This window comes from Capsicum annuum, chromosome 7, assembly GCF_002878395.1.
Source record: "Capsicum annuum cultivar UCD-10X-F1 chromosome 7, UCD10Xv1.1, whole genome shotgun sequence".
In the NCBI taxonomy this organism is placed as follows: domain Eukaryota; kingdom Viridiplantae; phylum Streptophyta; class Magnoliopsida; order Solanales; family Solanaceae; genus Capsicum; species Capsicum annuum.
The window spans coordinates 120,293,184-120,315,466 of NC_061117.1; positions in this window are offsets into that span (position 1 = coordinate 120,293,184).

Sequence of the window (22,283 nt, forward strand, 5' to 3'; positions counted from 1 at the left end):
TGAAAAATACTTTAAATCACATGCTTTTACAAAATTAACAATAAGGGAAGATTAACATGCCTTACACACCAAGAAATTTGGAGAGGGATTGACCTTTGAGCCCTTAGATGACCAACTTGATGAAACCCTAGTTTGACTTGCTTGAGGGAATTTAGAGAGCATTTTGAAGTGTTTAAGAAGTTACTTATATTTTTTTCTGAGTGATAATGGCACACTAAAGGGGTTATAAGATATGGGTTTCAATTTGGGTAGGAGGAAAAATGTCTAGAATGCCCTTAAATTAAATTCTATAAAAGTGCCGCAATTAACTATGGGTCAACCGCTGACTCGCAGCTACTCCTCACGACTCATCACCATGAGTCGTAACTAAGATAGTCTCTAGGACCCCCACACATTGTTGGCCCTACAAATAGACTAGTACAACTCATAATGAAACCCTATGACTCATAGCATCCAGTCAAAGTCAACACAGAACCTAATTGGGTAAATACTGGACATTCTACGATTTGCACCTAACGACTCGTAACAAGTCCTTACGGCTCATAATGAGCTACTCATACTCAAATCAAAATTTAGCCACTAATTTCTAATTTGGTTATGATTCCATCCTAACGACTCGTCATGAGTCCTTACAACTCATGTCCCAACTCATATCCAAGACAGAAAATCAAGCACCATTTATTGGACACCTTATGAATAGGATCACCTGACCTGCCAAGACACCCTATGACTCATAGGGTGAGTCATAGTCAAGACAGTGAGCTCAAAACTCAAAAAAAATTCAAGGGCCAAGAACCTGGGGCTTTACATACTCCCCCTTAGGATCATTCATCCTCGAATGATAGGACAAGGCATTTATTAGCATGATTTGACATCCACATACCTCTACTCTTACTTTTAACAGAGACAGAAAACAAAGATTCCAACGAATCAAAATTTTCTTTAACAAAGTTTGAACACAAAGATGCTAAGAAATACTTATATCTCAAGCACGATAATTTGGAATGAAAAAAGAAATGGATACTTGGACTTCATGTCCTACTAGGCTTCCTACGTAGCTTCCTCAACCTTTTAGTTCTGCCAAAAATTTTTTACCAATGCCACATCCTTGGTCCACAACCTTTGGATCTGCCGATCCAAAATCTCTACTAGGACTTAATCATAAGACATGGAATTTGAGATACCGACCTTTTTCAAAGGAACAACCATTGAAGGATCACCCATGCACTTTCTCAACATCAAAACATGAGACACTTGATTAATGGAGTTCAAACTAGAGGGAAACTCCAATCCATATGCGACATTACCAATCGTCTTCAAAACCACGTACGAACCAACATAACGGGGACTGATATTCCCCTTCTTATCAAATTGTATCACTCTCTTCATGGGGGACACCTTCAACAACACCCAAGCAATAAAACTGAACTCCAACTCCCTTTGCCTCACACCTACCAAATCCCTTTGCCTCACACCTACATAGGACTTTTGTCAAATTTGGACGACCTTAAGTCTATCCCAAATAACCTTCACCTTCTTCATGGCTTGGTGAACCAAATCAGGACTAACAACTTATTTTCACCGACCTTAAACCACCCAATTTGAGATCGACACCTCCTACTATATAATGTCTCAAATGGAGCCATACCAATGCTAGAGTGATAACCTTTGTTGTAGGAAAATTCTATCAGAGAAAGACGGTCAACCCAACCACCCCCAAAATCAAATACACAAGCTCGAAGCATATCTTCCATAACCTAAATTATCCTTTTTACTTGCCCATTTGTCTGTAGGTGAAAGATGGTACTAAGGGTCACCTTAGTCCCCAAACTTCGCTGGAACAACCTCCAAAAGTAAGATGAGAACTGATTACCCTGATCAGATACGATGGAAACTTGAGTACCATACAAGTTCACAATCTCCTCGATGAACAACTTGGCATAATCCGTAAAAGAGAAATTAGTCCTTACTGGTAAGAAGTGAGAAGACTTAGCCATACTATCCATGATGACCCAAATCAAATCAAATTATTGTCGAGACCGCAGAAGACCGGTGATAAAATCCATATTAATTATCTCTCATTTCTGTATCGGTAATTCAATCTCTTGAGACAACCCACTAGGCTTTAAGTGTTCCACATTCACTTGCGACACACTATGAATTTAGCCACAAAGTTGGCCACATCGCTTGATATTATTCCACTAATAAATCTCTTTAAATCATGGTACATCTTCGTTGAACCAAGATAAATAGTATAATATGATGCATGAGCCTCAGCCAAAATTCTACCTCGCAACCCATCAATATCGGGAACCTACAATCTACCTTGGTACCTCAAGATACCATCACCACCAATCTCGAAAACCATCACTTTCTGCATACTTACATCATTCTTGATTTGCATAAGGATAGGATCCAACACTTGCTACTCCTTTACTTTAGCACTAAGAGATGACCATGCCACCCCTTGAACAATCACACCACCATCTTTGGAATCCAAGAGACAAACCCTAAGATTAGCTAAACGATGAATATCCTTCACAAAATCCTGCTTCTCCTCATCCACATAAGACAAGATTCCCATGGACAACTTACTAAGAGCATCATCAACCACTTAGCTTTACCTGGATGATAGTGGAGACTCATGACATAGTCCTTTACAAACTCAAGCCATCTCTTTTGCCTGAGACTTAACTCCTTCTAAGTGAACACATATTGCAGGCTTTTATGATTAGAATAAATATCAACATAGATTCCATACAAATAATGTCGCCAAATCTTACAAGCAAACACCACAACTAACAATTCCAATTAATGGGAAGGATAATTCTTCTCATGAACTTTCAACAGCCTAGAAGCATAAGCAACCACCTTGCCATGCTGCATCAACACATAAACCTACCCTACTCGAGATGCATCATAATAGACAACAAAACCATCAGTGCCCTCTGGTAGAGTCAACATCGAAGCCAAAGTTGACTTATCTTTCAGATTCTCAAAACTACCTTTACAAGAATTAGACCATAAGAATTTGACTTTTTTTTGAGTCAATTTAGTCAATAGGGCCGCAATTAAAGAGAAAATCTCCATAAACCTTCTATAGTAGCTGGATAAACCTAAGAAGCTCTGAATATCGGATAGAGTCGTGGGTCTAGGACACTTAACCTTCTGTGGATCCACTATGATCCCTTCGCTAGAAAAAGCATGACCCAAATAAGTTACAACATTCAACTAGAACTCACACTTAGAAAACTTTGTGTGTAAATATTGATCCTTTACGTTCTGCAACACAAGGCGGAGGTGATCCGCATGATCTGCCTCACTTTTGGAGTACACTAAAATATCATCAATAAAGACAAGGACAAACAAGTCCAAGAGCTAACCAAAAACCTAATTCATAAGATCCATAAAAGTGGTCGGGGCATTAGTCAAATGAAAGGACATCACCAAAAACTCAAAATGATCGTACCTAGATTGAAAAGCAATCTTTGAGATATCTGCCTCCCTAATCTTCAACTGATGGCATCTAGTCCAAAGATCAATCTTGGAAAAGACCTTAGCATCCTGAAGCTAATAAAAAAGATTATCAATCCTCTAAAGTGGATATGTATTCTTTGCAGTTACCTTATTCAATTGGTGCTAATTAATACACATGCAAAGGAAACCATCCTTCTTACTCATGAAGAGCATAGGAGCACCCCATGGAGACACATTAGGGCAGATAAAACCCTTGTCAAGAAGATATTTCAACTTCTTCTTAAGTTCATTCACCTCGATCCGAACTATTCGATAAGGTAGAATAGAAATAGAATAAGTGTTCGGAAGAATATCAATCCCAAAATCAATTTTCCTATCGAGAGGTACAGCAGGAATATCATCAAGGAACACCTCAAAAAGTTTAAAAACCATAGGGACAATCTGCAGAGAAGGACCTTCTGCTCTAGAATCCTTCACATGTACTAAGTGATAGATTCCCTATTTAGAAATAATTTTTAGGCTCTAAGATATGAGATGAACCTTACCTTAGGCACTAGGGAACTACCTTCCTATTCAATTACCGGCTTATTTGGGAAATGTAAACTTACCCTTGGGTTCCAACAACAAGTGACGCATAGCACAAATACAACTAATCCAACCCCAAAATCACATCAAAGTCTAACATGGCCAACTCTATTAGATCCACCAAGGTCTCCCTACCATGATCCGACATCACACAACCCCTATAAACCCTTCTAGCCACAATAGAGTCACCCACTAGGGTGGATGCCAAAAAAGGGTTCAAAATACACTCAGGATCAAAACCAAAATAGATTGCCGCATAAGGTGTCACATAAAATAGTGTAAACCCGAGATCAAGTAGAAAATATACATCACGAGAAAAGAGTTTAAGCATAAAAGTAATAACATCGGGGGACGCCTCAAAATCTTGGTGAGTGGCAAGAGCATAGAGACGGTTTGGACCATCACCTGAGCTAGAAGCAGGAGTAGTACCCTTTGGTGAAGGAATAGATGAGGTAGCAACAAGAATATTATTCGCCCTAAAAGGAAACTTAGAAGGACAATCCCTCTACAAATGACCAATCTGGCCACATTTGAAGCACTTTTTCCTCCCTTCTTTGCCAAAACCACGATGCACCTGACCATAAAATCTACAAGGAGGACACGATGGAGCTAATTGAGCTTCACTTGCGTGCTACTATGCCCCTAATGCTCTAAACCTACTGTCATACTGAGAACGACAGTCACCCGATGACTTTGGATAAGGAGCACTAGTCGTAGAGTAGGAACTAGAATTACCCACTTCTTCTTAGACCACTTTTCACCATCTCTACCTTTTTGTTGCTGACCTCCATCCTGATCTGAATAGCAAAACTTCTTACTCTACCTTTCACTCATATCCACTTATTTCTTATTTTCTTCCTCCACTTATTGCATATAAACCATAAGTCTAGAGATGTCCATATCCTAGTTCAACATGGTAGCCTTGCTCTCCAAAATCAACTCATGGTACAGCCTCAAAATGAACTTACTCATTCTAGACCTCATGCTAGACACCAATTCAGGAGAATAACATGGAAACTAATGGAAATTCAAGGCATACTCCTTTACTGATATCCTACCTTACATCAGCTTCACGAATTCCTCAGTCTTTGCCTCCCTTAACTCCTGAGGAAAGAAGCGGCTAAGGAAAGCACTAGAGAAATCATCCCAAATAGCTAACTTATTATCATTGCCCCAAGATTGGTCTTGTTCCATCTACCACTGATATGCGACATCCTTTAATTAGTAAGCGACGAACTCCAAGCCCTCTATATCAGTGGCATATATCATATTAAAAATCTTTTCTATCTCATTAATAAAGTTTTGAGGATTTTCCTCAACTTTAGAACCAGTGAAAATAGGAGGACTCAACCTTATAAATTGGCCAACCCTAGTGGCCTTAGATGATGGAGAAACATAAATGACACACTCAGTCTAGGAGGCCACCAACTTAATAAGCAAATGAATTGACTAGCCAAACTATGCATTACACACATCAGCTAGAGGTGCCTGAGGAAGGATAGGGGGAGCTGGTGGAGATCCATTATGGAAATCAGAAGCAGCAACCCTAGATTAGGAATGAACTCCTGGGGTAGGACGATCTCCATCCACATTGTCCTCAAACGTGATAGAAGAGTTCCTACGGATGTCAGATCTTCTTGGAGGCATGATCTAAAAGGCGAACAAATAGGAATTAGAGAGATTCAAGATCTTAGACTCTATAGCTTGAAATATAACAACAAGAAAGGCACACATTCCTAAATTCCTCGTAACCTCTACATTATAAGTGTGGCGTGCTACACACCCATAAAAGCGACTCTACTTGACATGGCTTTGTTGGAAACCCAATGACACCAAACCTAGGCTTTGATACCATCTTTTCTATGACCCGTACTAGGGCCTAGCCGTGATGGGTATCTCAAGTCCCACATGGACTAGAGATCACCCACTTTACCTAACCAAACCAAACTCAACATACCCCAAGATCAGATGAATTACAAACATATAACAAGATAGCGTGCAATAAGCTTAAGAAAATTTAATACATAACTATAACCAATGACTAGTGACCAGCCAAATAATCGACCAACACCGCCCAATAACTATAGTAATCCAAACAAAGCCTTCTAAATAAAGAACTAAATTGAATATCCTTAAATGGGACAAGCCCTCAACTATAGCGAAAAATAGTCTAAATAGTCTAAGACATAAGTGACCAAAAGATGAAATATAGATTTTTGATGTATGGAAGCTTACCACTTTAATGTCAACCCATGAGCCGATGTTGAATCCTAGTCACTGAGCAGAAGGAGCAGAAGTATGACCAATTCCTATATCTAGTGGGGATACAACATCTGAAGATGGTTAGCGATTGGAGCGCTAGAATGTAAGGGATAAGGATAACATAATGTCATAATTAATAGTTTCAATACAATGTACAAAATAAAATGCATATACATAGATATATCATATGACGGGATAGGGAACAAGGCTTAACATGCATTTTAAAACCTTAGCCTAGATTGTGTAGCTCAGCCATCATATAATAGTGACCACGGGCAATATGGACCTCAGCTCTCAACCCTCGATTAGACCTTAGCGTGTGTCGCTGCACAAATCGGAGAAAGATTATACATATATACATAGGGACTCAAACCCTCCAATCATTTACTAAGCTGACTTAAGCACCCTATCATGAAATATAATATGGGGAACTCGAACCCTCAAATCATAATAATATCACTAAGGTGGATTCGAACACCTGGTCACAAGCAAGGGGACTCAAACCGTCAAGCTGTAATGACCCATGCACCGGTTAACATAATTCCTAGTGTTCGTCACTTGGATCTCCACTTTCACAACTCAGCTACACAACCTTTATTAAAAACCAATTAAACTATCACACAATCCCATTTATTGAACCATTTTTCTCATCAAGGCATACATTTTTGGGATCAATAGACCATCTAAACTTGCAAGGTAACAACAACATGCCAAAATAATTACATCACTAGGGAAATACACAACCCCCTTGGCTTAATTTTAAGAATTCCCATATTTTTCATAATTAAAAACCAAGTTCACATTATGAGATTAGGGTCATAACCTCTTCAAAAGTCACAAGTTTAGGAAATCACAATTCCCAAGTTCATTCACCATACCCATGCTGCCATAAGTTCAAAACCATATTTAAAGCATGATTTATCATACATAAACCATAGAAAAACATTGTTCAACAACAAGCAATAAATACCCCTAACCCTTGTTTCAAAAAAATCATAAATATCTTATTAACAATACTTTAAATCACTTGCTTTTATAAAATTAAAAATGAGAAAAGAGTAACAAGCCTTAAACACCAAGAAATTTGAAGAGGAATCGACCCTTGAGCCCTTAGATGACCAACTTGATTAAAACCTAGCTTGACTTGCTTGAGGGGATTTAGAGAGCCATTTGGGGTGTTTGAGAAGTTACTTAGATCTTTTTTAGAGTGCTAATGACACCCTAAAGAGGTTTTATGACGTGGGTTTCAATTTTTGTAAGAGGGAAAATGTTCAGAATGACCTTAACTTAAAAGCTAGAAAAGTGCTGCCATTGACTACGGGTCAACCATTAACTCATAGCTACTCCTTAAGACTCATCACCCCGAGTAATAACCAAGACATTCTCTAGAACTCCCACACACTATTGACCCTACGACTCGACTGGTACCACTCGTATTGAGACCCTATGACTCATAGGTTCCAGTCGTAGTCAACACAAAACCCAATTGGGGAAACACTGGACATCCTACTATTTGCACCTAATGACTCATAAAATGTCCTTACGGCTCATAGTGAGCCGCTTGTACTCGAAGCAGACCTTAGCCACTTAATTTCTGATTTGGTTGCGATTCCATCACAATGACTCATCATGAGTCTTTACGACTCGTGTACCCAGGTTGTACCCAAGATAGAAACTCAAGCACCATTAACTGGACACCTCACGACTAGGATCACCTTGCCCTTCAAGACACTCTATGACTTTTATGGTGAGTCGTAGTCAATGCATTAAGCTCAGAACTAAAAAATATTTCAAGGGCTAAGAACCCAGGGCATTACAGATGTATTAAATTTGAAGACCATTCTTTGGATTACCATAATTACCTATCTCTTATGAAGACTGAGAAGGAAATTAATCCACTGGAAACCAATGTTTCTAAGCAAAGTTACCAAAGCTTTCAGAGGATTTCAACACTCTCAAGTATATTTTTCATGAAAAAAATCATCTTAGGAAGAAAAGGGAAATCCTAGCTATTTATAGTCATGGGATATTTATTACAAAAGGGGACCAAAAGTGACCCAATATGAAGAAGGACCAATGGGCGATTCTCTCTATATCTTCAATCACCATGCCCATATGCAAAAATGCCTTTCCATTGCCAAAGTGGACAATGTACTTGTTCACTTTGGAGAGCGTCTATTACATTGCCGATCCTTTGGCCACTTTAGTAGTGACCTCCTATACTCCAAGCTATCATCCAATATGTACTTGCTTCCCTAAAGCAATCAAGTCTTAGGTCTTTAGGTGTTGACTATGAAATATAGACCTCAAAAGGTTGGAGCTTATTTAGCATGTATCATCCCCCCTTCTTATTAAAGATTCATCCTAATAAATACTACTAAACCTTAAAGGCAATGAATATCAATTCTCTTTATCCAAGCAACAGAATCATCAAAGGCCCAAGGATTGATACGATTCAAGCTATGAGAACGAGAATCTAACTACGAAAAATGGAAAACAGGATAGATTGATAAGGATAGAAAGATAGACACAAGGAAGATGAAATAATTAAGAACTAATGAGTATATTAAACTCAAAAAAACCCTAATTTGATTATCGACAAGTACCAATCTCTTACGTTGATCATAAGGGAATCGAAACTCCCTTACAACTACCATTTCTAAATAAAATGAAACATAAGCTTTTCTAAGCTCTCAAACACTCTCTCAAGATTTTTCATCATTAATCAACATAAAAAAATACCTAAGGAAATAAGACTTATTCTAATCCATTGTCACAGCTCTAACTCAGGACTAGCCGTGACGAGTATCTCAAGCCCACCATAGGACAAAGACCACCCCCTTAGCCTTACCTCGGGACATGCCCCCGATAATCACCAAAAGAAATCCAAAATAAAATACTGAGATAATACCAAGGATAGTGAAATAACCAGGCCTTTCAAAATATGGAGACTCACCACTTCATAATAGATCTATAGGAATATTGAATCACTTAACACTGCATAGGAGCAACAAAAAATCCCTAGGGCCCTACATCATGAAATAATGTAGCATCTAATGATGGTCAGTAAGGAAAGAATGGCATGTAACTCAGGAGTAGGGATAAAATAATACAATTACCAAAATCCAGTCATAAAGAATATACACCACATTCATATACATAGGATGTCAAAATAGGGACAAGGTTCATGAACATGAGAGTTTAAACCATTAGCCTAAACTGTGTAGATCACTCCATCTAAAGGCACTAATGGGATATATAGGTCTAGCTCCCCCTGCTAGAAGAGCCCCAATGTATGTTAGCCGCATGAACCAAGGAAAAAATTGAGGAAAGACTAAGGACATAAGGCTATAGCCCTATATATATATGATGAAACTACCTACAAGATCGTCAAGGAGGATAAAGTTGGGTTGAATGAGCTCCATTGTCCTGAGATTGGGCACCCTTTTCCTCAGGACCACTGCTAGCCTAGAAGTGATGATCACTCGAAGGATCAGGATAAGAAGCACTAGTTGTTGAATAAGAATTTTTTAATTCTTCTTCTTGGTCCACTGTATGATATCTCTCCCACTTTTCTGCTAGTTTACACCCTGCTCTAAATTTCTAAGTTTCTTATTTTGCCTCTTTCCCATCTCTACCTACTTCTCTTTCTCATCCTTTACTTACTGTATATAAACCACCGAATCACGGGAAAATCTAAAAGCAAACTTTCTCTTTTAAGACCTCATATTAGACACCAATTCTAGAGCATAACGGTACAACTGCTGGATTTCATAACATACTCCTTAACACTCATCTTACCATGCTACAAGTTCACAAACTATTTATCCTTAGCTTCCGTCAACTCCTGAGAAAAGAAGTGATCAAGAAAAGCAGTTGAACAAAATCATCCCAAATAACTGGTTCAGCATCTTAGTCCTCATCGCTTACCACTCCTCATACCACTAGTAAGCCATATCTTTTAACTAATAGGTAGCAAATTCTACACCCTTTGGATCAATAGCATGCATCACCCTAAATATTTTCTCCATCTTATCAATAAACCCCTGAGGATCCTCCTCAACCTTAGATTCTATAAAAGTTGGGGGATTTAACCTCAAAAATTGGCCAAACCAAGTGACCTCAAATGAACTAACAACAATACCAACATGATCAAACCAATGAGATTTTGATACCACCAGTTGGACAAGCATAAGAATAGACTGACAAAATTCCACATTAGAAATATCTTTCTGAGGTGATTGAGCATAAGTGTCACCAGCCTAGAAGCCTGAGGAGGACTAGTCGAGACTGGTGGAATCCTACATAGTAGCATGGTCAAGAGCAGGGACCCTAGACTGGGTCTGCATTTCATAAATAGGGCAAGTTCCTTCCACCTATTTCTCAGGTGGGACGGAGTTTCCAGCAGAGTTTCTACGACCGCCAGATCTTCAGGGAGACATGTCTAAAATATGAATAAGCTATTAGTTAGAGGAGATTCACAGAACTAGAATCTATAGCCCAAAATAGAACATAAGAAAAAGAAACATTCTTAAATGCCTTATAGCTTCCCCCTTATAAGTATGGCGTTCTACACACCCGTAAAAGGGACTCTGCTTGACATGAATTTTTGGACACCCAATAACCCTAAATCGTGCTCTGATACCAATCTTGTAATGACCCAATCTCGGGCCTGGCTATGACGGGCATCTCAAGACCACCATGGGCCGGAGACCACCCCCTTAGCCTTGCCTCAAGAGCACATGAATATAAATAGTGAAAGCCAACAAAAATACCATTGACAAGGATAGATAACTCAAATGAGAATTCTAAGAATTCAAACAAACAAACAACCCACACTTGCCCACAAGTTCCTCTAAAACCAAAAATACAAACTAAGTCAGGACATGCCCCCGACTATGACCAAAAGGAATCCAAAATAAAATACTGAGACAATCCTAGAGATAGTGAAATGACCAGGCCTTCCAAAAGATAGAGTCTCACCACTTTATAATAGATCCACAAAAATACCAAATTACCTAACTCTTTACAGGAGCAACAGAAAATCTCTCAGACCCTACATCATGAAATGATGCAGTATCCAGGGATAGTCAGTGGGGTAAGTACCGGCATGTAACTCAGGGGTAGGGATAAAATAATGTAATTACTAAAATTCAGTCATAAACCATATACAACACATTTATGTACATATATATAAGATTCCAGGATAGGGACAAGGGTCATGAAAATAATAGCTTAAACCATTAGCCTAAACTATGTATCTCGCTCCATCCTAAAGGCACCCATGTGCTATATAAGTCCAGCTCTCCCTATTTGAAGGTCCCAGTGTGTGTTAGCGACACGAACCAAGGAAAATCGAAGGAAAAACTTAAGACATCAAGGCTATAGCCCTCCTAAAATATCTATAATATATGCACCAAGTACACGGTCCCATGGACCCCCAATGCCGGGAAACATGGTTTAACCATTAACACAAGAGTCATTTATTAAGCATTTACCAGCACGGTATCATCATACCAATATTCTCTCAAGTTAATTCAATTATGCCAACAAGTCCATATAACCAAACTGACTCCCAAGTTAGATTTAAAATCCAATTAATGGCCACCAAGTCCATCCCAATCCATTTATCCTGTAATGTAATGGGTTCAAAAATAAGTTAAACCATACGATTATCCATATTGAAAATCAAGTTTACAAAGTGGGTTAAGGTTAATGCCATTATTAAGCCAAAATTTCCATCAATTTGGGGAAACCCATGTCCCCCATTTCATCCATTAAAAAAATGCACAAACTTTGTCCCACAAATCATAAATTAAAGAATGAAAAAACAATTTAAAACATGGAAAAATAATTCAAGTAAAAACTATCAAAACCCCTCAACCCAAGTTCAAACCCACAATTTAATTCACATGAATATCCACTCAGTTTATGCCATAATGTAAAATTAAATTTATGGAAAGAGAAACATGCCTGAAATAAAGAACAATTTAAAGAGAATTCGAAGTTTATAGCTTAGATGGTGAATTCCTTATAGATCCCTTGAACTTTCTTGGGTTTTGAGTTGAGGGGAAAGAATAGTTTTACTCTTTGAAAACTAAAGTAAAATCACTTTAATGTTATATGTTGTGTAAGGTGTAAAAATACCAAAAGCCCCTCACCCCAAGTGAAAAAAACAAAAACTAGAAAAATTTAACATAGTGCTGTGGCACACCCTTATCGAGAAGTTTAGCCTCCATGTCACACCCTTATTCAGAGATTAACCTCCATGGCATGCGACTATCATTGATGATTAATGCCTAGGGGTCCCAAAATAGCCCTGAACTCCTACCAAAAATTCTAAAACCTTTCTAAAACACCCTTTTAACAACCCTTAACATAATTCAAGTAAAAAATTAAAATTACACATGTGGGAGGGTCAAAAATAAAATGATCAAAATTTTTATAGGGTCTTACATATATTTATAGTGTAGGGTTAAGTTATTACAAAAATTGGCCCAAAAAAAGTGGCCTGATGACTAATTAAAGAGATGGCCACAAGTAGGAAATCTATCCAAGGGCGACAGATTTAGTGACTGACTGTCACTCTCTTGACTGGCCATTGCCCTAGCCATCACTTTGAGGCAGTGAAATCCTTTCACTTTTCTTCCTAGGGTGGCTTACGGGATGGTTAGTTAGTCACTTGACTAATTGATATGACCCAGTCAGGGGCCTTGTCATAATGGGCATCCTAGATCCAATCGGGATCGGAGACCACCCCCATTACCCATCCCAATCTCCAGACGCCTATCCTGAGTTGGCTTAATTTTGAACATATAACAATATAGTGTAACTTGACAAGGAATGACTTTGGGATAGGTCTATTCCTAGACCAACCCTACTATGTCATCACGTCCACCAAACCGTACCAACCAAACCACCAATCCAAACCAATACCGAACCAAGGGTCATAAACCAGGCCATAACCAAATGAGTTTGAAAACATAATTTGATTAACCCCAAAATAAAAGAGGATAGAACAGCCAACAATATCGTCAACTGGTATCAGCCCCAATACCAATACCAATGCTAAGGTTGACACCAATATTAATCCCGCCTATTCAAACCCATAGTAGTACCACAAAGCCTCTAACCAAAAGAATACCAAAATTCAGTTAGGACATGCCCCTAACCATAGCCAAAACCAATATCGATAAATAAGTCAAAGTATGATATAACATCCATGAAATGAAGCCTTCTAGAATGATGAAAGCTCACCATTTTAATCAAAATGTTGACCCCAAAGTCCAAATCGCTAAGCAGGTAGAGTAAAACAGTCGATTCCAGCATCACGTGGGGATACAATACTAGAAGATGGGCTAGCGGGTGAACACTAGCATGAACTCATAATAAGGATAAAATAACGTCATTGATAAGATAAAGTAAAGACCATTCATATGCATATAACCATACACATATATATAACCATGTCAGGAAAGGGAACCAGGTTTAGCATGCCATTAAAACCTTTATTTGGGGTGTGTAGTTTTGCGATCCTAAAATTCAGCTCCCCATGCAGAAAGGACCCAGTGTGTGAAGCCGCACGACCAGGGAAGAAAACCTGGGATGACTAGTACAACCCCTAAAATATATAGTGTGATATCATGAACGCTCTTACTAGGACCAAACCTCACATTGGCAAATATGAGTTTCCAGTTTAGATCCCCCAGGAACTCCACCTTCCACGGCTCTTTCACACATCCCTCCTTTAAGACCAATTAAAACCATTACCAAGAAACCAACCAAATCATTAACAATTTATTAACCAAGGCTATTAGGTAGTGGTATCATCATACCAACTATAACTTGCATGTGTTGTCCTTAGCCAATCCTTAGGGGATTTTCATGTACCCCACTTGATTTCCAATTAACCAAAACCATGGCCGCCAAGGCCTTTCCAATCCATTCAAAACCATTTAAACCATTCATATCATTTCGGGTTCCATTACCAAGTTTAAACCATGCATAAGTTCCATTGAAAAACCAATATTATAGTGAAAACATTGTAATAGGCATTTTATATAACACTTTGGGGGCATAGTATTTCCAAAACTAAAGTCCATTACCAAAGAACCATTCCCATTCAACTAATTATCTAAAACAACCATTAATACATATAAAAGCATAATTAAAACATGGGAAAACCATAACCAAGCATTCATAACCAAAACCCCCAAATCATATTTAAAAACTAAAATCATACAACATTCAAATCATTGAAAAATATTGTATAAAACCATGCCTTAAGTTGGAACTAACAGTAAGGGAAGTGAACATGCCTTAAACAAAGATGTTGATGGAGAGAAATCACCAAGACAAGCCCCAATTTACTCCTTAAGATGAAACCCAAGCTTTCTTTGCCCGAGAACTCTAGAGATGATTTAAGAGTATTTTCCAAGTGTCAAAGAATTGAATAATAGGGAAAATAACCTTCCAAGTGCAATATAAATGGTGGGACCTTATTAGCATAAGTGGGGAAATGTCCAGATTTCCCTCACTTAAACTGCATTAAATTCCCAACATAGGGTACGACTGACCCTTATGAGTCGTTCCTATCCTGTATGAGTGGTACCCACCTCTCATGACCTAGGCTTTCCTTTTTGGATCCAACACTGTCCAAGGTACAATACACCTAAATCGAAGTAGTATTCAAGTGTACGACTGGTACCCATAAACCATACCCCAAGATGACTCTTGCAAAATCAAACACTAAAACTTGATAGATTCAAAAGCTCTTAGTTTACCTTACTATAAGTGACTCTTATGAACATGCTTAACACATCATAAGCTCTCTTCTCACTAGGATACTCATTGTAAGTTATGTACTAAAATATGAATCATAGGATAGGAGGTTTCATATATAGGAACAATGGTTCATTTTCTAGCTTAGAAATATATGGGGTATTATAATTCTCCCTCTTGGGAACATTCATCCTCGAATGGGATGGACTCAGAGGGGAGAAATGATAACTGAAGTACACACTAAACATGAACAACTAAAACATGATTACATGACTGACATGACTGATAAGCTGATTGTATTATACTAAGCATGCATATCTGATGCATGTTTTTATGACTAAACTGATTCATGAATGCATGACTGGTATTTCTGATAAACTGAGTTTCTCACAAGGAGAATGCATATCTGATACATGAATACATGACTAATCTGATGCATGAACACGTGACCAAATATGCAATGGTATTTGATACCAAGTTTATGATGGGAATCTGAGCATGAAACTGGTTTGTAACTAAAATTTGAACATGAAACTGAATAAGCTTAAGGAAATTTATAATCTTGGGCTCAGTCTGGATTATCAGAAAAGAGGTGAGGGTACTTGAATTGCATGTTTGGTTTTGCTTCCCAAGTAGATCCCTCAACGGACTGATTCTGCCATAGAACTTTGACTAGAGGGACCTCTTTGTTCCTCAGTCTGTGAATCTGGTAGTCAAGAATTTCAACTAGAATCTCTTTAAAAGAGAGGTTGTTCTGAATGTCTATACCCTCAATAGGGACTATGACTACTGGTTCACCTGTACATTTCTTAAGAAAAGAGACATGAAAGACCAGATGCGCTGAAGCTAGATCTGAAGGCGACTCGAGATCATAAGCTACTTTGCCAAAGTGACTGAGAATTGAGCTTTCCCATCTTGTCAAACCTCTTCACTCCCTTCATGGGAGAGATTTTAAACCACATGAAATTTTCTAACCGCATCTCTAGATTCTTTCTAAATATGCATGAATGGGAATATGAGAATATGGCTGAGTCTGTAATATGTGACATGGACTGGGTATTATGAACTGAACTGAGCCATTGAGTACATGGCTTATGGCTGATATTAGAGCTAGAGGTTCAACCTATGGGTACCCACAACTCCAAACTAGATTTGTTACACGAAGAGAAATTGGAGGGTTTAGAGCATAATAGCTCGGGGGTTATAAAGCATCTCCCCTTGGGACATCCCTTGGGACATTATGTCCCTAGAAGAATACTAACGTGACTGAGATACTGAGGAAAACTAGGATGATGCACAGGGCACCTGCGAATTGAATCGTGACTGAATATCTGGGATCTGAAATTGAGTCATAATACATGAACAGAGTTGATCTTGCAACTACTGGAACTTTTTATCTTGTAATAGTTACATTCCTGATATTTCTTGTAGTAGGACTAGGTGGAAAGATGGGAAACCACACCATACAAACTTGTTGCCTGATTGCTAAATTGAATTACTGGATGGTCGGTCTAACTCATACAGAAAACTTATACTTAACTGAAGTACTTCTTCTTTACCTGAGACTACTGAAAATATTTACATGAGCACTGAGCATGAATGCCTAAACATACTAACTTATCTGATTAAATAAATGACTGATAGCTAAATACTAGGTCTGCAAGATAGAACTGTACTTAGTCTTGAATAACTGGACTGCAATTACAGAACATTATGCATAGGAGATTAGGACTGACTGAGTGCAACACCAGGAGTACAACATAATTCTGGAATAATCTTGTAAACTGAGGTACTGGAAGACTAACAACTGAGTGACTGATAACTGTATACTATGGTCGAGTAAACCTGAAATTGAATTGAGCTAATTACTGGGTTAGGACTGGGACTGATATTATAGCTAAGATAGCAATTGAGACTGTAACTGTAATTAAAACTGTAGCTGGGACTGAATACTAGTTTTTGATAATTGAGGTTTAGACTGGTACTGAAGTACTAAATTCTGATGGTTAAGTAACTGATAGCTAAAATTTATGGTTTTGTAGGACTACCTAAGTCCTTTACTGAATATTAATTATTGAACTGACTCTGTAATTAAGACTCGAGGGATAGAATATCATCCTAATGGATTCACCAAGGGATCTAAACTGAGGGTATATATGACATAATCTAAGTTTGGATGATCATTAGGAGTGGAGCATGAGTCATATGAGCTGAGCATAATGTAAAGCATGACATGAGTTTATGATTCATGAGCTGCATGACCTGAGTTTGAAATTTCTGTACTCATGGAACATGATTCATAATAATGAGTGAACTGGAACTCCTTATAATAGGAACTGTAAGAGTACATGATTTTCACTAACATGCATGAATATGAGTGATGATCATAGAGCTAACTTATGGGGTATAAATAGATATCATGATAGCTGATGGGTTTTAAGGGTCTGTAATACTATTCTGCAATGGTCTGTAGGATCATACTCATTTTGGGAATAGACAAGGATACCATCTATGAAGACTATGATGAACATGTCCAAGTACTGGTTGAACACTCGATTCATCAAGTATATGAAATTTGTTGGGGGATTGGTAAGACCAAATGACATGACTAAGAATTTGAAGTGACCATACCGAGTTCGTAAAGCCATTTTTGGAATGTCACCTTCTCTGACCCTGAGTTGATGATAGCCTAATCTGAGGTCTATCTTAGAGAAATTAACTGACACTCTGAAGTTTGTCAAACAAGTTATTGATTTTGGGAAGTGGATACTTGTTCTTTACCATGACTTTATTGAGATGACGGTAATCTATGTACATTCTAAGAGAACCATCTTTCTTTAACACGAATAAAACTAGTGCACCCCATGGGAAAACACTGGTTCTGATGAATCTCTCATCTAGGAGATCCTTCAACTGTTCTTTTAGTTCCTTGAGGTCTGCTGGTGTCATTCTGTATGGCAGAATAGATATGGTCTAAGTATTTAGAAGAAGATTAACATCGAAGTCTATTTCCCTTTTGAGAGAAATTCCTGGAAGATCTTTGGGAAAGACATCTACGTATTCATTCACTACTAGAACTGACTCAAGACTGGGAGTTTTGAAACTAGAGTCCTTAACTTAAACAAGATGATAGACAGATCCCTTAGATATCATTTTCCTAGACCATAGGTAGGAAATAAACTGACCCCTGAATGCTGAAATACTACCTTTCCACTCAAGGACATGTTCACTCAAAAATTGAAACTGGACAATTCTATTTTTGCAATCGACTGTGGTATATCGGGAATAAAGCCAATTTATGTAGAGAATAACATTCGAAATCAGTCATCTCTAATTTGACTAAGTCTGCTAAAGTGACTTTCTGAGATACCATAACCGAGCAGTTCCTGTATACCCGCCGGGCTATGATGGTTTTACCCACTAGGGTAGAGACTGAGAAGGGCTCTGCTAGAATTTTGGGACTGACTTTGAAATCAACTACTATATAAGGAATAACAAAATACAAAGAAGCTCCTAGATCTAGCAAAGAGTAAACATACAAGTGAAAGAACTGTAGCAAACCAGTGATACATCAAGAGAATTTTCCTAATCTTGTCGAGACTGAAGATCATAGAGTCTCTTTATGCATTGCCCATTGGTGGCACTAGATGTGGCACCCTGCTGATTCGGGCGGTCGGACTGAACTGAAGAACAGTTATGCTGACTTTGTGGACCAGCCTTAGGACAGTATCAGACTCTATGACTTGACTAGCCATATCTGAAGCAAACATCACTGCCAGCTCTACAAATACCCTTGTGATGCTTGCCATAAGTCTGACAAAGGGGATTAGTCCGGGCACTGCTACCACTGCCCTGAGGTTTAGGACCTGGAGCCCTATCTTTGAATTTAGGAACTGGAGCACTGGCTGAGAAAAGAACTGGAATGGATTCCTTTGGGAAAAATTGATAAAGGTTACCACCCTCTGACTTAGGCTGAGTAAAATTGGAATTACTTGTTCTCGCTCTCTTATTTTCTCTCTTTCTATGCTTTCCCACCTCAATCTGCTGGGCATGAATCATATACCTAGGTGGGACAATAGTATTTTTATTGATTTTATATACTATTAAGTAATATAAGTTAAGGGACTCGATTCTAAATTCACCATAAAAAACATGCACGTCCAGGAAATCTGCCTTAACGAGCGAACGTGCTGAGTGATTCTCAGTTATCCTTTTGTTAGTATTTTTGGGAGTCATGTTTTGTAATAAAAGAGAGAAATGGATTAGACTAGAGTTAAATTTGAGCTCATGCTCACTGGCACGATGTGAATACTGAAAGAAGAAAAATTGTTCCTAAAATATCCATAGCCTCTTATATATAAGTGTGGTTCACAACACACCCATGCACAAGACTCTACTAGATGCGGCTTTTCAGACTTCCTAGGAAAATGTTGAAACTTAGGCTCTGATACCAAGTTTGTAACACCCGGAATCTAGTACCTAGAGCGCTACATGGTGCCTATGACCTCGAAGGACCACAAGATAACCCATGACTGATATCTGTACCTGAACACTGCATAATATATTATATAAATGTGGAATTAAAGGTTGAAAGGCCACAAGGTTCAAAACTAATAAAACATAGCATTTGAAAGTACGGTATATCAGTACCAAAACAAAATGAAACAAAATGTCTGAATATACTGTAGTCTGAAAAGCCTCTAAAACTGAACTTTCTGAATAAGGAGTTAATGGGATATGTCCCCAACTAACTCCAACTATAGAAATAAACTATGTAATAAATAAATAAATAAATAAATAATTATGTACTCGAAGGATAAGGACTCACTGCTAACTGTGACTCCTAAAACTAGAATCCTACTAATGCTCTGGAGCTCGTGCTTCTGAATCTATGGTATAGAATAAAATACCATAGCATAAATGCGACAGTATGATTAAATGTACTAGTATGCATATAGAGTAGGCTGAATACAAAGGGTTCAAATGCATGAATAATGCTAACTGACTGTATAACATAAATGTGAGAATACATGCATGAATAAGTGACTGTAACTGAATTGGTGATGGTACTGACTACTGAGTCTGATTACTGATAACATGAGTTACTGATAACTAATATAACTAATACTAAGCAACTGTATCAGACAGTCTAGGTTATGATGGAACTAGATGAGTTCCGTACTGTGCTGAGTTAACTGTATCTGACATTCCTAAAATTTGAAGGACTATGTGAGTTCTTTTACTGAGACTAAGACTGTTGAAAGTAGTCATCAAACCGATATTCCCTAAATAATGCATTATAGTTGAGTTGGGGTCTAATCTATAACCCTAATTAGAAGGGTGTCAATACTGCGCCATTGGTAAAAACAAGCTGTGAGTGACCTTATCTGGCAGTGTCCCCAAAAGAAAATGGTGGGACTCTCATCTGATAGTGTTTATCCACCTCATCAACCCTCATCTATTAGTCTTAATATCTTAACCTATGCTGGCTACATAGTTTTGGAATGCAAGGATTACTTCTAAGGATCACACCCTCAACTGGCAGTGTGTGTCCTCATCCTTAGGTTTACTCGGTGCTAAATCCTACTCCCATCTGAATAAATACTGAACATGATTAACTGAACTAAACTGGACTGAGTGCATTGAGTTTCGTTGACTAATGGAATACTACTGAGATTACTAAATTTCTGAGCTTTCTAAGATTATTGGGATTACTGAGTTTACTAAGTTTTCCTGAGTCACATGACTGAATAAATTCTATTGAACATGGCTTAACTAAGGATATCATGAAAACATAACATTGGCTCTAGGCACACAACTAAATTGTCGGGTACAAGTACCCCCAAGACTCGATAGAAGGAAATTGACAAGGCTTGACATTCTTGAATACATGACCAACATTAATAATCCATAATACAATAAGTTGGGATTTCATAAAGTACATGGTTATCATAATCTTGTACATGGTAGGAATGCATATAATCAATGTCATAATTTCATACTCTAACATCATGATAATTCTTATAAACATCTACATTGCACATCAATAGCGTGCGAGTCATTTGAACATAAGGGTAAAACATGCATTTATCATATGGATAACAATTGAGCTATAATACACAATTTTTATTCTATTAGGCATTTTATCAAAACCTTACATGCACAACTTATGGCATAGGTGTAATCATCAAATTACACAGCATAAACAACTCAATTCATGGATTTCAACTTGCATGCTAATGTAGTTTCATGAAAAACACATAAAGATTTCAACTTGGGAATCATAACACAACAACCACATGAACTTAATCAACCCATAGTATGATAATCATAGTTTAAAACTTAATTCTTGGTCTTCATGGACGAAAGGAATCAATGAAAAAACACTATGCATGCCTTAGTTCTTGATTCTGCAAAACTTTACTGTGGAATTTTCTTGAATTTGAATCCCCAATTGATAAGCCTAACTTATTCTTGAGAGAATTTTGAGAGAAGTGACTATATTTTTGTTGAATTGGGGATAAATCCCATGTTATAGGCTTATATAGGGGTGGGAAATACCCATTCTGCCCTTAAAATAACTCAAAAATAGGGTGTTTACGTCACTTGGGCAATAAGATATACAGCGTATAACTTATCGCGTAAGCTAGGTTGTGCGTCGCACAACTTATGGCATAAGTTAGGTTGTGTGTCACAAAACTTATGGCATAAGTTAGGTTGTGCGTCGCACAACTTATGGCATAACCATTCCAGTAGCCTTAGGCAATTTGTTAGGCGACGCACTCCACTTTGGAAAGACATAAACTCTTGCTCGTGTGTTGGATTTTGGTAAAATTGGTATCGCTGGAAATCTAATTCGATCCTTTACCATTCGGTGGGTCTAATCTACCAAAATACCACATATATATCAAGTTATGCTCATTTAAAGATGACTCTTGTGAAATCAAACACTAAAACTTAATGGATTCAAAAGCTCTTAGCTTGCCTTACTCTAAGTGACTCTTATAAGCATGCTTAATACATCATAAGCTCTCTTCTCACTAGGATACTCATTGTAAGTCATGTACTCTAATATGAATCATAGGATAGGAGGTTTCATATGTAGAAATAATGGTTCATTTTCTAGCTTAGAAATATACGGGGTATTACAGAAATGGAGCCTTCTAGAATAATGAAAG